Source organism: Cavia porcellus, unplaced genomic scaffold (genome assembly GCF_034190915.1).
Source record: "Cavia porcellus strain 051 isolate PalLab524CR breed Dunkin Hartley unplaced genomic scaffold, mCavPor4.1 scaffold_3, whole genome shotgun sequence".
Taxonomy (NCBI): domain Eukaryota; kingdom Metazoa; phylum Chordata; class Mammalia; order Rodentia; family Caviidae; genus Cavia; species Cavia porcellus.
Window position 1 is genome coordinate 4,709,983 of NW_026947486.1, and position 15,393 is coordinate 4,725,375.

A 15,393-nucleotide genomic window follows, 5' to 3' on the forward strand; every position below is an offset into this window, starting at 1 on the left:
ACGTGGGTTATGCAGCAATGTATCTGGATACAAGTCAATACTCAAAAACCAATAGCATTCCTGTACACCAAATACAAAATCACTGACAGAGAAACAGAAGGAACCACACCCTTCACACTAGCAAACAAAAAAATGAAACATTTTGGAATTACTCTCATGAAATAAGTGAAAGACCTATACAGGGAAAATCATAATACATTGAAAAAACAAATTGAAGAGTATTTCAGAAAGTGGAAAGACATCCCGTGCTCATGGATAGGAAGAATAAATGTTGGGAAAATGACCATTCTACCAAGACAGTTATACAGATAAAATGAAATCCCAATAAATTACCAACAACATACTCATAGGTCTAGAGAAATCACTTCTAAAATTCATCTGGAGTGAGATGAGACCTAGAATAGCAAAGACAGTTCTATGCAGCAAAGGCAAGGCAGGCGTCATCTCAATCCCTGACTTGAAGTTGTACTACAAAGAAATCATAGCAAAATTGACATGGTACTGGAATAAAAACACAGCTGCAGATCAATGGAATAGATTAGAAGATACAACCACAACTACAGACACACTCGACCATCCTATCTTTGATAAAGGGACCAAACATATTCAATGGAAGAAGGGAAGACTTTAATAAATGGTGTTGGAAAAACTGGCTCTCTATATTCCAAAAACTGAAACTAGACCCATGCCTATCACCATGTACTAAGTTAAATCTAAATTGATTAATGATCTGAATATTAAAACAGAAACACTAAATCTATTGAAAGACAAATTGGTAAAAAAAAACTTGAAGACATAGGGTTAGGTAGAGAATTCATGAACAGGACTCAAACCACATGGGAAAAACTTCCCAGAATCAATAACTGGAATCACCTCTTATTAAAAAGATTCTGCATGTCAAAAGAAATCCCCAGCACAGTGAAAAGAAAACCAACCATCTGGGGAAAATTCTTAGTGAATTGTCCCTCAGACAAAGGACCTCTGTCTCAAGCATATAAAGAAGTAAAAAAAAAAATCAGACCTCCAAAATTCAAAGATCCAATAAAAAAATGGGCATTTCAGATGAATGTAAAACTCTCAGATGAAGACATACAAATGATAAATAAATACATGAAAAACGTTCATCATCATTACTCATTAGAGAAATACAAACTAAAAACACACTGAGATTCCATCCCATTGCTGAAAGAATGTGCGGGATCAAGAAAACCACCACAAACAAATGCTGGAGAGGCTGTGGGGAAAAAAGAACTATCCGGCACTGTTGCTGGGAGTGTATACTGGTGCAATCATTAGGTCAGTCTGGAGATTTCTCAGAAAGCTGAGATTGGAAGTCCCATTTGTTCCAGCTATTCCACTCCTAGGCATATTCTCAGAAGAACTTAAAGCATCATACCACAGTGATATATGTGCACCCATGTTAATAGCAGCACGATTTGTAATAGTCAGATCTTGGAAACAATCTAAGTGTCCATCAACTGAGGAATGGATTAAAAGTTCTGGTATTTATATACAATGGAGTACTATTCAGCTATAAAGAAGGATCACATTGAGATATTTATAAATAAATGGGCACAGCTTGAGACCATACTCATAAGTGAAATAAATCAAACCCACATGTATAAGTATTGAATAGTTTCTGTAGTGTAAGAAGTGGTAAGAATACATAAAAGTATGTGGTAACCATGATTCCCCATTATATTGCTTTGAAGCATTATAAGGTTTTTATTCATTAATTGGAATGGTTTTATTCTGGGTTGTTTTATTGTGTTGTCTGTGATGGTATGGACAGCTATTTTGAAGAAACACGACATCATAATAGCTAGTGCTGATTTAATATCATCTTGTTTTGAAGTCTCATCCAGTTTTTGTTTTTTTGTCTCCATTGGTTTTATCATGTAGTATCTTATTGGATTATATGTGAAAGTACAAACATAAGTTTTAAAAGACAAGGAGACAATATAGAAACCATTGTTCATTTTCTGTTAGTTGGTTCTAAATACCCTGTAAGACTTTCATTCTCTTGAGTGGTTTTACAATGTCTTGATATGTTTGATGCTATAGTATACCAAGTTATACTCAAATATTTCAAGTAAAGAGACACTATCCTAACTACTTTTATGTCAGTTTATCTTGTGGTGGAATACTAGGTTGCTTAAATTGTTCTGTTCTGACCTGTGCTGTTGTGTTGCTATTTCCTCTTTTATCTCAATCTCCTTTATTTATTTATTTTTTTTAATTAAGGGAAAAATATTTTAAAATATAGCAGGATATATTATAGTAACCATTTTTATTTCATATTAACTTGATTTGAAGCCCTGTGTTGTTCTCACCATCTTGTTTTGACTGATTTTACCCTATTCTGTTTTGTTTGATAGTATCAAGTTTGAGGGTTCAGGCAACTACTTTGAAGCCAGTAAGATTCACCAGGATGCCCATTCTGACTATTGTCTTCTTTTGAAGTCCTACAGTGTCTCCAGTGTTTCAGTTTCATTGCTTTTTTCTGTACTATTTTGTTCAGTTTTACTATACCTGATGATATAGGCAATTTTTTTAAGATAGCAAGAGGCATTACGGTAACCATTGTTTATTACCTTGTATTCTGTTTGTACACTAGGTACTATATCCATCGTTTTGTTTTGACTGACTCTGTTTTGTTTTGTCACATTTGGTTTTATTCTCTTCAAAAACAGTAATAAGAACTGTGGGAGTAATAAAATACAAAATGTGTAATTGTTATTGTAAAAAAGAGAGGAAAAGAAAGGGTTCTAAAGGATATAATTGCATATATATTTAAGTGTGTAAGATAGATAACCATATTACTAAGTTTTGATTGGATCATTGAATAGAACTGTTTGCAGTCTCACTGTTTGAATGTCCACTTTGTATGCTTTAATTTTGTAACTTGAACAACTATTTCTAAGATGACAAAATGTAATCTATTAACTAGTGATTTCTTATTGTTTATTTTTTGAAATTCTGTATTACTTGTACCCTTTTTCTGTTTTGTTTTTTCTCTTTAAGTAAAATTTTTTAAAAAAGAAAAAAATACAAATCATAATAGCTCAATCTTGAAGTAGCCTATATGTACTTCAATAGATGATTTAGCAAAGAAATTGTATTTACACACAAAGTAGTATGATTCTGTCATAAATAAGGATAAATTCAAGACATCTATAGGAAAATGGACATGTTTTAAGTCCATGATGTTAAGTGAAATATATCAGACACACGCTCAAATATCACAAGGTTTCTCTTACAGGACAAGCCAAAAATACATACAAATTAAAAAGCAAAATAACATATAACTGAAAGAAGGAAAACAAATCTTTTTTAAAAGGGAAAACAACTAAGAGAATGAGGTAGAGTGAAGAATAAGAGGAGAAAAGGCTATAAAACTTAAATTATGTCCTCACCAGCCCTGAAGAAAGCCATTCGGCCCTTGGACCTTTCTTCCACACCACTGGGCTTCTGTTGTGATCCCCTGTCCCTGAGGAACACTGCGCCAATGTCTACTGCCCTCAGTGACCCTCCATATCTACCAAACAAAGTACTTGATCTTTGGCTCTCACTCTGCCTCCCAGGCCTTGAACTGCAGTGGATTAATTGTACAGAGTTGAAGGGAGACTCAGTGACCTCTCACCCAAACAGAAGATCTCAGCATACTGTGATCACTATACTTTGGTGCTTCTCTTTCATTCTTCCCACAACTTCAACAATCAGTTGAATTCCAACTTCAATACGTGTAAGAGATCACCACCAAGTTCTCTCACATTCACCTTCTTCACTGCCTGAAGTCCTGTACTAGGGCACTTTCCAATGTCTTTTGGAAGATTTGTCATTAAATCAAGGGTTGCAAAGAGTAGAATGCATCAGCATGGCAGTTTTCAAATTTTCAGCTTGTTAAGCTTTTTCCCTGACTTTGTGCACTCAAAAGATTTCCTAAGGATGCAGCGCCATTGGTTTATTTTTAATTTTTTAAGTTCTGTTTTGGAGATAATAGAACCAAACAGGATGAAACAGACTGAACCCAATTAGAACAAAACCGTAAAAGTGATACAGGATATGAAAAGAAGACAGCACTCCTTTGACACCAGGACTGACACTACCAGCCCAACTTTAGGCCCACCACTGTATATGCTACCATACGACACTTTCCACATGCCCCGTGGGTGCCCAGAGCAGTGCCCTCTGTTGGCCCAGGGCCATGTATGCCACATAAACATATGTATTGCATGCCATGCAGTTGCCCAAACTGATGCCACCGGCCTGCCCCTTGGCCTAGGACCACCTATGGCACTGCAGTGTGCTTCTTATGTGTCTCATGTTTGCCTGGACCCAGGACAACTGTTGGCCCCTTGAGGACACTCTCTACTTCCTTAATCTAATACTGCTTTTGATCTTCAGCTCCCACACTTTTTCCCAGAACCTTGGACTACAGAGGATTAACCTTGCTAGCTTGATGGGAGATTCAGTAACTGCCTCACCCAAACAGAGGATCTCAGCAGGCTCCAGTCAGTTTGGTGAGTATGCCCCTAAAATAGAGGTGTACATTGGGTAAATAAGGCCAATAGTAATGCTTCCTCTAACTATAAGGTTTTGATGAGTCTGGCAATAGTGTGGGTGACTCCTTCCTATGCACAGAGAACATCAGGAAGGGTGAGGAATGTGTCAGTAGGGACTACCCCAACTTGGATAAAATCAAAAGTGCTTAGGAGACACACAGGGACACACCAAGGACATGCTGGGGCCTCAGACAACACAAAAATTATAGACATGGAGATTTGGTGACAATTCTAGAAAGGGTATTGAAAGACATTCTAGATAGAGATAAAAATGACCACAATCTCTAGAACAATAACTGAAAGGAATCACCAGGTAGGATAAGCAATTAAACAAGGGAGAAAAGCAAAATTCAAACAACTGGAACCAGTGCATATCAGTTATATCCATAAATGTAAATGACCTCAATTCACCTATCGAGAAAAATAGGTTGACAGAATGGATCAAGAAACATGGTCCCACAGTATGTTGTATGCAAGAAACACATCTGACCCAAAAGGAAACTTATAGGTTAAAAGTCAAAGGATGGAAAGCAGTATTCCATGCAACAGAAATCCAGAAAAAAAGCAGGGGTAACAATTCTATGCACATACAACATGAACTTCAAACCTAAAATGATTAAAAGAGATAAAAAAGGTCACTACATACTCATTAGTGGAAAAATTCAATTGGAAGAATTAACAATTATAAATATATATGCACCAAATACAATAGCAAACAACTGTATAAGAAAAATACACAAGAAAACAATTATAACAGGGGACAATAATACTCCATTGTCACAAAGAGATAGATCAACTAGACAAAAAGTCAGCAAAGAAATAATAGAATTGAATCATAAGTATGAGCAAATGGACTTAGTAGATATTTACAAATTATTTCACAGAAGAATATATATTCTTCTCAGTTGCACATGGGACATTCTCCAAAATAGATCATATAATAACCTATAAAACATTCTTAAGTAAATGCAAAGGTATTGAAATTATCCCATGCATAATATCTGACCATAGCCCACTGAAATTGGAAATTAGTGGCAAAAGAAATTGCAAAACTTGCATATACAAGGAAATTAAATAACATCCTTTTTGAACAACCAGTGGGCTACAGATGAAATTAAAGAAGAAACAAAGCAAAACCTACAATTCAATGAAAATGCAAAAACAATGTACTATAATCTGTAGGATGCAATGAAAGCAGTCTTAAGCAGGAAATATATAGCAATAAATTGTCATATTAAGAAAACTTTACAAGCACAAATAAACAACCTAATGCTTCATCTAAAGCTTCTAGAAAAAGAGCAAGTTAAGCCCAAAGCTCATAGAGGAGAAGAACTTGTAAAGATTAGAGCAAAAGTCAGTGCAATTGAAACAAAAAAAAAAAATACAAAGAATTAATGAGTCAAAAAGCTGGGTTTTTTTGGGAGAATAAAAAAAAAAAACCTGACATACCTCTATCTAACCTTGTAAAAAAAGAAAGAAAAAAATCCAAATTCATGCAATAAGGAATGAAAAGTGGTAAATTACTACAGGTCCCATGCAAATTCGAAGAATTCTGAATACCCACTTTCAAAATCTCTTCTCACATAGAGTGGAAAACACAGAGGAAATCGAAAGATTTCTAGAAATATATGAACTACAAAAGCTCAACCAAGAAGCTATAGCAATTTTGAACAATGCAATATCAGCTATTGAAATTGATAACATAATTAAAAATATACCAACAACGAAAAGCTCAGGTCTTGATGGCTGCATAGCTGAATTCTACAAAAAATTTTGAAACTATTTGTTGCAAATATTATTTAAACTCTTCAATGAAATTGAAAAGGAAGTAATCCTCCCTAAATCATTCCTAGAGGCAAGTATTACTGATACCAAAACCACAGAAAGACCCAACCAAAAAGGACAACTATAGGAAAGTTTCACTAATGAACATTGATGCAAAGATTCCCAACAAAATACTAGCAAATAGAAGGCAGTAAATCATCAAGATTAAACATCTTGACCAAGTAGGATTCATTCTAGGAATGTAAGGATGGTTTAACATATGCAAAACAGTAAATGTAGCACACCACACCAACAGAACCAAAAATAAAAACCACGTGGTCATCTCAATAAATGCAGAAAAATTTTTGATAAAGTCCAATACATGTTCATGATAAAAACCCTTCAGAAACTCAGAATACACCATGTCTACCTCAATCTTATGAAGGCCATCTATGACAAGCCAACGAACAGCTGTATACTAAATGGACAAGTACTAAAAGCTTTCACTGTAAAATCAGGAACAAGACAATGATGTCTATAACCACTCCTATTCAATATAGTTCTAGAAATATTAGCCAGAGCAATCAGACAAGAGAGAGAAATAAAAGAAATAAAGATATGAAAGCAATAAGTTTAATTAACATTATTTGCAGGTGACATGACAGTATATATATTGAAGACCCAAAAAACTCCATTAAAAGGCTACTAGAGGTAATAAACAAATTCAGCAGTATAGCTGGATACAAAGTCAGGGCTCAAAAATCAGTGGTATTCCTGTACACAAACAAAAAACTCACCAAGTGAGAAATTATGGAAATATTGCCCTTCATAATAGCATCTAAAAAATGTAATACTCAGGAATCAACCTAAGACTATAAAAGACCTATATGCTGAAAATGACGCTATGCTAAAAAGGGAGATTGAAGAGGATGTTATAAAATGGAAAGATATTCCTTGCTCTTGGCTAGGAAGAACCAACTTTGTGAGAATGGCCATACTACCAAAACTCTTAGACATATTTAATGCAATCCCAATCAAAATATCATTAACATGCCTCACAGATCTATAAAAACACTCCTGAATTTCATTTGGGTACAGAAAAAACCTAGAATAGCAAAGGCAATTCTGGGCAATAAAGGCAAGGCAGGAGGCATCTCAATTCTGGACTTGAAAATATACTACAAAGCCACAATGATAAAATCAGCATGGTAGTGGCAAAGAAATGGACCTGAGAATCAATGGAACAGATTAGAAGATACAAACGCAACTACAAAGACACTCAGACACCTTCTATTTGACAAAGGGGCTAAACATGTTCACTGGAAGAAGGGTAGAGTCTTTAATAAATGGTGTTGTAAAAATTGGCTTTCCACATGCTGAAGACTGAAATTATACAAATGCCTATCACCATGCACAAAACTAAAATCTAAATGAATCAAAGACCTAAATATTAATACAGAAAAACTAAATTTGTTTGAAGACAAAATAGGTAGAAGTCTTGGAGACATACGGGCAGGCAGAGAATTCATGAACAAATTTCAAACTGCACGGAAAAACTTCAAAGAATCAACAACTGGGATCTCATGTTATTAAAAAGTTTTTGCACTTCAAAAGAAATCAACAGAGTGAAAAGAAAATCCATAGACTGGTAAGGAATTTTAGCCACCTACCCCTCAGATACTGGACATATCCAGAACATATAAAGAACTGAAAAACACCAAGAACCCCAAATTGAAAGACTCTCTCCAAAAATGGGCATCTGAGATGAACAGAGTTCTCAGATGAAGAATTGCAAATGGCAAAAAAAAAAAAAAAATACATGAAGAAATGTTCACCCTTATTGGTCATTTGTGAAATGCAAATTAAAACAGCATTAAGATTTCCACTCTGGAAAGAATAGCTGCCATCAAGAAATAAACTGATAACAAATTTTGGTGAGACTACAAGAAAAAGGAACACTGTTCCACTGGTGGTGGAAGTGTAGACCACTGCCGCCACTATGGAAATTAGTATGGAGATTAGAAGATTAGGATTGAAAGTTCCATTCAATCCAGCTATTTCCCTCCTCTAGAAAAACTGAAAAGGTCATATCATGGTGATATATGTGCACCTATGTTTATAGCAGTACAATTTGTAATAGCTAAATCTTGGAAACAATCAAAATGCCCACCAGCCACAGAGTGGAAGAAAAAGATGTGGCATTTTTATACAATGGAATATTACTCAGCTATAAAAAGGATGATTTTGAGGCTTTAGCAGGTAAATGGAGGCAATAGAGGCTATTTTCTTTAGTGAAATACAAAATAATCATATTTATAAATATCACGTTGTGTCTCTAGTGCAAAAGTAATAACTATAGGAATAATAAAACCCAAAATGTGCAATTGCTATTGTAAAAAAAAACAGAGGAAAAGAAAGTGCTCTAAAGGATATATGAGTGCATGCATCTTTAAGTGTGTAGGATTGATAACCATGGGGTTTTTTTGATCCTTGAACAGAACTGTCTGTAATCTTGCTGTTTGAATGTCCACTCTGTATGCTTTAATTTTGTAACTTGAACAACTATTTCTAAGAGGACAACATATAATTTATCAAATAGTGATTTCTTACTTTTTATTTTTTTGAAATTGGGTATTATTTTTACCCGTTTTCTGTTTTGCTTTTTTTCTCTTTAAATAAAATTCAAAAAATTAAGATAAATTATGTGCATATAACAACTCATCATGAGAAGTGTAATAATTATATTCTGCAAACACACAGATAACAATGCAAAAAGAAATGCAAGGAAATTCCCATTTTTGTCTTCTAATTACTATATGCAGTAGATTATGTTGAAGTTGGAACAGGCATGATTATTACACCAAATAAAATTTTTAAAAGTGTGGTTCATGTATTTCACATTAAAATCTTGAGTAAATAATCATTGCGATTCTCTGCTTTCAAGTTACTAACTTACACATTTTAACCAGAAAACACTTGAAAGGTTTCAGTTTTGGGAAATTCTTGTCTCAAAAAAATTACACATCTTAAAATTATAACTAGTATACTATTTGAAACAAAACAAAACCTAATGACCATTTTTCAAAATTACAGAACGGAATTAAATGTGCAGAAATTTTATGTTCTATTTTCAAATTTGAAGACATCTAATTTCATTATAGCTTGTTTTTAGATGTCCCCCAAAGGCTTATGTGGTAATAGATTGGAATTTTTCAGAGGTGCCTTGATCTAGAATGTGTGGTGCTGGAAATGCTTCATGGTGCAATGTTACCATCAATGAAAGTAGGATTTATTATATGAGTTCTACCCTCCCTAAGTATCCTGGATAAGATATAAGCATAGAAAGACCTGTGGTCATTCCTAGTTGTTTTGCCACCTCTTGCATGCCATGAACTGTTTTTCCTCTGCAATGCAAGTCTTCCATACCACTCTGTCTTGGAATGAAACTTCTACAACTGTGAGATAAGTAAACCTTTCCTCCTTTAACTTTGAGTTTCAGGTATTTTGTTTCAATAACAAGAGAAGTAACTAAGACAGAATTTGGTACCAGAGAAGAGGGATCATTACTATACCTGCGAAATGCAAATTACCTGACCATGTGGTGCAGGAGTCTTTGGAGGTAACTCATGGAAAGTGTTTGGAAAGGTTTGGAAATGCCTGTGGAACTGTGGAACTGGAATACCTTAGGCAGTGCTTAATGGGAAATTCTAGCTAGAGTTCAGAAGAACAGAAAACTGATAGAAATCCTGGAAGTAAAGACCAGGTTCAGGAATATTCTGCTGGGAAGAAGGACTACACTGGTTATTGAACTCCAGGTGTGTGTTATGGCTTGGCAGAAAGTTTGTCTGCAATTTGCTTGTGTTCAGAGACTTTGTTAGACTATGGTTAAGAGTGTCAGACTATTTCACAGAACAATTTACAAGACAGTTTAATGTTGAGGTGGTAGCATGGCTACTGTTAGCAGTTTTTAGCCAGATTTATGTTGAGAAAAAAAGAAGAAAGAGCCCAGTAGAATGGTTTACAAGATTTTGAGTTAGGCCAGAAAGAAAACTCCAGCAAACTTGCAGCCTGCAAAGATGGAACAGAGGGGAAAATGATTGTTGAAAAGAGTCAAAGAAAAAGTCAAATGTTTCCAAAGAGGAAAATAGGAAACATGGCTTGAGAACATTATAAAAACCAGCAAGACTCCACCTTTGTAGCCACAAAATTGCAGAAGTGAAAGACTTTGCTTTGATAAGAAAGCCTTAGAGAACCATATTCTCTAGGTGGCCTAGGGAAGTTGTTTCATGGGATTTGGTTCATGGACACATCGATTGCTACAGCCAAGAGAGAAGGGAAGCCTGGTTACTGCTCCACCTGGCAACAAACATTGGAATTATCCTTGGTGCTTGTTTTAGCCAGTAAGGCTTCCAAGCAGAGATTAGAAAAAGGCTTGGGAGGTCTTGCAGTGTGCTCCTGAGAGAGCAATGTGTGAAACTGTGAATATAAAGCCAAAGGTGAAGGGGAGACACCAGAAATTTAGAGAATCTTAGAATGTCAGTTGTTTGAGGAAAAGCACAAGGGAAAGCAAAATTCATCCAAGACAGAAACCATGGGAGCTACAAACACCAGAAGTGCCATATGGGTGGATCCCTCAAGCTTTTTGAAGTTCACACCATGGCAAACATTGACTCAGATGCTGCACATGGAACTACAAGATTTAAGTTAGCAGTTCGACCTACTGGATTTTGGATTTTCATTGTTCCCATTCCTTTGAATTCTCCTAATTGTACCTTTTAGAGTGGAATTGTCTATCTTATGCCAGTGAATGTTGGAATTGCTTAACTGTTATTTTCATATTTACAAAGTTTTGCAATTAAGAATTTGCCTTAAATCTCAGAAGAGCCTTTTGAATTGTACTTTTCAGCAATGCTGAAACTTTTAGGACTTTGGCAACTCATAAAGATAGGCTAAATTCATTTTGAATAAAAGGATGTGCATGACTGTTTGGGAGGATGGGGTGAAATGTTATGACTTATGTTTAGATGTCTCCTCAAAAGTTCCTGTATTTGTAGGCGAGGCTTTTGCAGAGGTGACTGAATTTACAATGTGTGTGCTGGAATTGATTCATGGTACAATCCTAGGATCAAAGATACTGGAATTAAGTGTGTGAATGCTACTCACTCTAAGTAGCTGGATAAGATATCAGGCAAAGAAAGAGCTGTTGTTGTCCCTTGTTACTTTGCTAACTCTTTTCAGCATTAACTGTTTCTCCTCTGAAATGCCACCCCACTTTAGAGACAGCTGATTATGGACTGGAAACCCTATGAACTGTGAGCTGAATAAACTTTTCCTCCTTTAACTTTGGGTATTGGGTGCTTTTTGTCAGCAATGAGAAAAGTAATTAAGACAGCTTACAATGACCGATGCAATGTACAATATCAAGTTTTTGACTGAATAACTTTAAATTTGATTTTTACTATATAAAAGGCATTTACCATTCCTTGTATGCTAGGGCAAATGTTTTCACCAGACAGTTATGATTTGTGTTACACTGAATATCTCCAAAGTTATTCAATAAAGAGAAGTCAACAAATTATACATGAATTTCTCTCATCAATACTCAGAATTCTTCATTTTTTAGATGAAGGAGGAAACAAAGCATTTAGTAGATTGGAATGTCAGAGTTTTCATAAATAGTATGTTATGAGCATCTGTTCTTCTTAATACTTTAGAAGAATGAAACACATTATAAATCAGCCACAGCAAAAAAAAAAAAAAAAAAAAAACCTGTGGCTGAACTCTGGTGAGGAATATAGTAATGGAAACAACCACCCCAGCCATAACAATAACACCAGGACAGATAATACTTATTGAGCACTAGCTATGTGCCAAAGTGTAAAGTTTAAATTTTCTAGAATTAACTCATATAATCTTCACAGTATTCTCTTTAATATGTACTATTTTTATTTCATGGAGGTAAGTAACTTCCTCAAAGTCACACAATTGGCTGCTGAGTGCATATTAAATTACCAATTATAAATCTCAAGCTCCTAATGACTGCAGTTCATAATCAGAACACAGCAAGTGCCTCAAACAGAATAGGGACTTAATGATGTTCAGTGAGATTCATTAAATGCTACCTTTATTAAATTTTACATTAAAAATAAGAACATTTCATTCTTCTATATGCAGATCGCTTAACTAATTTAAGCTTTGGAAGCATGGGAGAAACATAAAAAAAAGCCAGAATTCATTCTTCTCTGGGCTCAATTACCCAAAAACTTGTCTATCCAATAATCTGTATTAAATTCTGAATTAGATACTAGGAAAGGTTTTTGTATAGTTCAGAGAAGGATCCTCCCTTTTTAGTTTTCACAGGGGAAATCTTCCATATGTCTTTATTAAACTTTGGCTCCAGAATAAAATGAAAACTGCAAAAAACAATTTCCAGGAAAACTATTATTAAAACAAAGCATGCTCCCTTTCCCTAAAATGCCCTTCATTTCATCCTGGTGAATACCAATTTATTCAGTTATCATTCAAGAATTTTCTTAAATGTTAAATTCTCTGCAGAGAATTCTAATGATACTCACTCTCTTTTCAGTAGTATTACATAATATACACTAGCTAAATTATACCAAACAATACTGTGATTATTCAATTGCCTCTTTGAAAGCAACAGTCATTCTCATTGTTAAACATAGTGCCTTAGGTTTGGGAGGTGTTTTTCTTAGGTTATAAATGTATCTGAGATGAGCAGTCCTGTGCATGTGATTTATTAAGAAATTACTACTGAGGAAATTACTTCTGAAGAGGGGTGGAGCTGCCCAGTAAAATAGATGGGGAACAGGGAAAGCAACACGAGGAAATCAGGCAAGGATGTGACCTTAGGGAAATTCTTGTGGATTCTAAGACTTTAACCTGATGTCCTACCAGTTAAAAGGGAATAAATCCTTAGACACTATTAGTGGGGGGCATGTGCAGACAAAAGCCCAAGTCACTGGTTGTTGGAAATGAAGTCATACCAAAGGAACACTAAGTTATATATGTATATGATAAAAAGATATCTGAGGGATGCAGTCACAGCAGTAATATACCGTATAATGTTCAACATTCATTTCACAAAATAAAGGAATAAAGAAGTGATCCAATTTTCTATCAGGGCAAGGCCATACACTGGTAACATGTTGCATGGCTTACAATTACAGATTAGGTATGGATGAGAAACCAGGAAATGTCAGTCAGATGATAAGCATTGATCTCTCTCAGCTTGCTTTTTCCTTATTCAAATTACTTCACATAATCATGAAATCTCTGTGATTTTCACTAATGTCTAGAACAGGTAAAGAGAGAAAATATGTAAGTAGAAATTATCCAGCATAATCAGTTCCTAAACCAATCTAGAAACAGAAAGTCACAATCTCAGTCTCCAGAAGAAACGAAATAATTTTCTGAATATAAATTGAATCCATAGCAAATTATCTTTTTAAGATTCTTATTTTGTTGTACACTTTTCAGATTTCTGCTAGCCCCAGGATTCCTTAACTAAAGAGATTTATACACAAATGGAGTGCAACAGGTTTTATTCCCAAACACCTTGGTAAAAGTATTAGAAGAGTGTGAATAAGTTCTATGCTCATCATGTAGTATATATAGCACATATTGTATTTTTGAAATATTAACCACCATAAAACAGAATCCAAATATTACACACTTTAACTCATACTCAGCAAATATATATAACACTAATTTACAAGCTGAATTTTGACTATGAGTAAATAATAAAAATTTAGTATATGACCTTTTCTTACATCTCACCTGGGACATTTACTGAAAGAATTACCTTGCACAAGTCACTTTACCTGAGCTTCTATTATCATAATTATCATCATCATCATCATCATCATCATCATCATCATCATCTAACCTAATTTCAAATTTAAATGATCATTTGATAATATAATTCACAAAAATTATCTGTAGTAATTAAGAAAAGGAAATAACAGCCCATAGACAGCAGCATTTTGTCAACACTCAAACCTCTGCCTTTTTTTATTCAAATGGAAAATTTATAAAATCTAGGTATGAAGGCCCATATGTTTTGCCACAGAATACACTATTACTCAAATTTCCCTACTGACTTATTGTATTAGTTCAGAGGCTCAGGAAGTAAATGACCAAAATGGAAGAAAAAAAGTGTAAGATTTCCTGGGCTATCACAAAGGCTATTTTCTCTTTTTCAAATTTAATTAATTTTATTGGTAATATTTAGGTATATGCAGTGATCACACTCATCATAGGGAATTTATACCTGAACATGTTATAACTTGATTTATCTTTTTCCCCTTCCCATTCCTCTACCCTCTTCTTCTCCTTATTTACAAAGATAGATTTCCATTTAATTAAATTTTAAACAAATTTTTGAGCCCTCTTTAGTTCTTTAGTTAAAAGAGAAAAAAATGCAGACAAGAAAAAAACAGCAACCGAGACAAAAAAATACAACTAACTGAAAACAGTAACAATATAGGCTTTCAATACAACATGATAGGAATTTAACAATGACTGTTATAATGCATAATGTTATTTTCAAAAGTGTTGGTTATATTACCAGATATAGGCAAGTGAATTTGATGTAATCATATGAGTATTAACTATTCTTGTCCAAGAACTAATAGAATTAGTATCATAGTCATCTTAGCTATTTTATGAATATATATAAAAAATTGTATTTTTTTTCTTTTTCCCTTTCTTCTTTCCTTATTTCTGCTTTTACAGTTACTTTTACACATTAAGCAGTTTCTTATCCAGTTTCTTATACAATATTTATTGTAGACTTTGAATTGTATTTGCTCTTCCAGTTTCTTACACTATGGAAACAATACACATGTGAGTTTGATTTATTTCACTTCTGAGTATGGTCTCAAGTCACATGCATTTATCTATAAAAGCCTTGATGTAATCTTTCTTTATAGCTGAGTAGTATTCCATTCTATAAAAATTATACATCTTTTTTATCGATTCCTCAATTGATGGGTATGTGGGTTACTTCTAATATTTGACTATTATAAATTGTACTACTATA

The 15,393-nt window shown here is 34.3% G+C and overlaps 1 pseudogene; it reads left to right on the top strand.

Moving 5' to 3' along the window:
- The first annotated feature begins 3,406 nt into the window (after positions 1 to 3,406).
- LOC100727111 (elongation factor 1-alpha 1-like) overlaps positions 3,407 to 15,393 on the top strand; it is a 73,918-nt pseudogene continuing 61,931 nt past the window's right edge.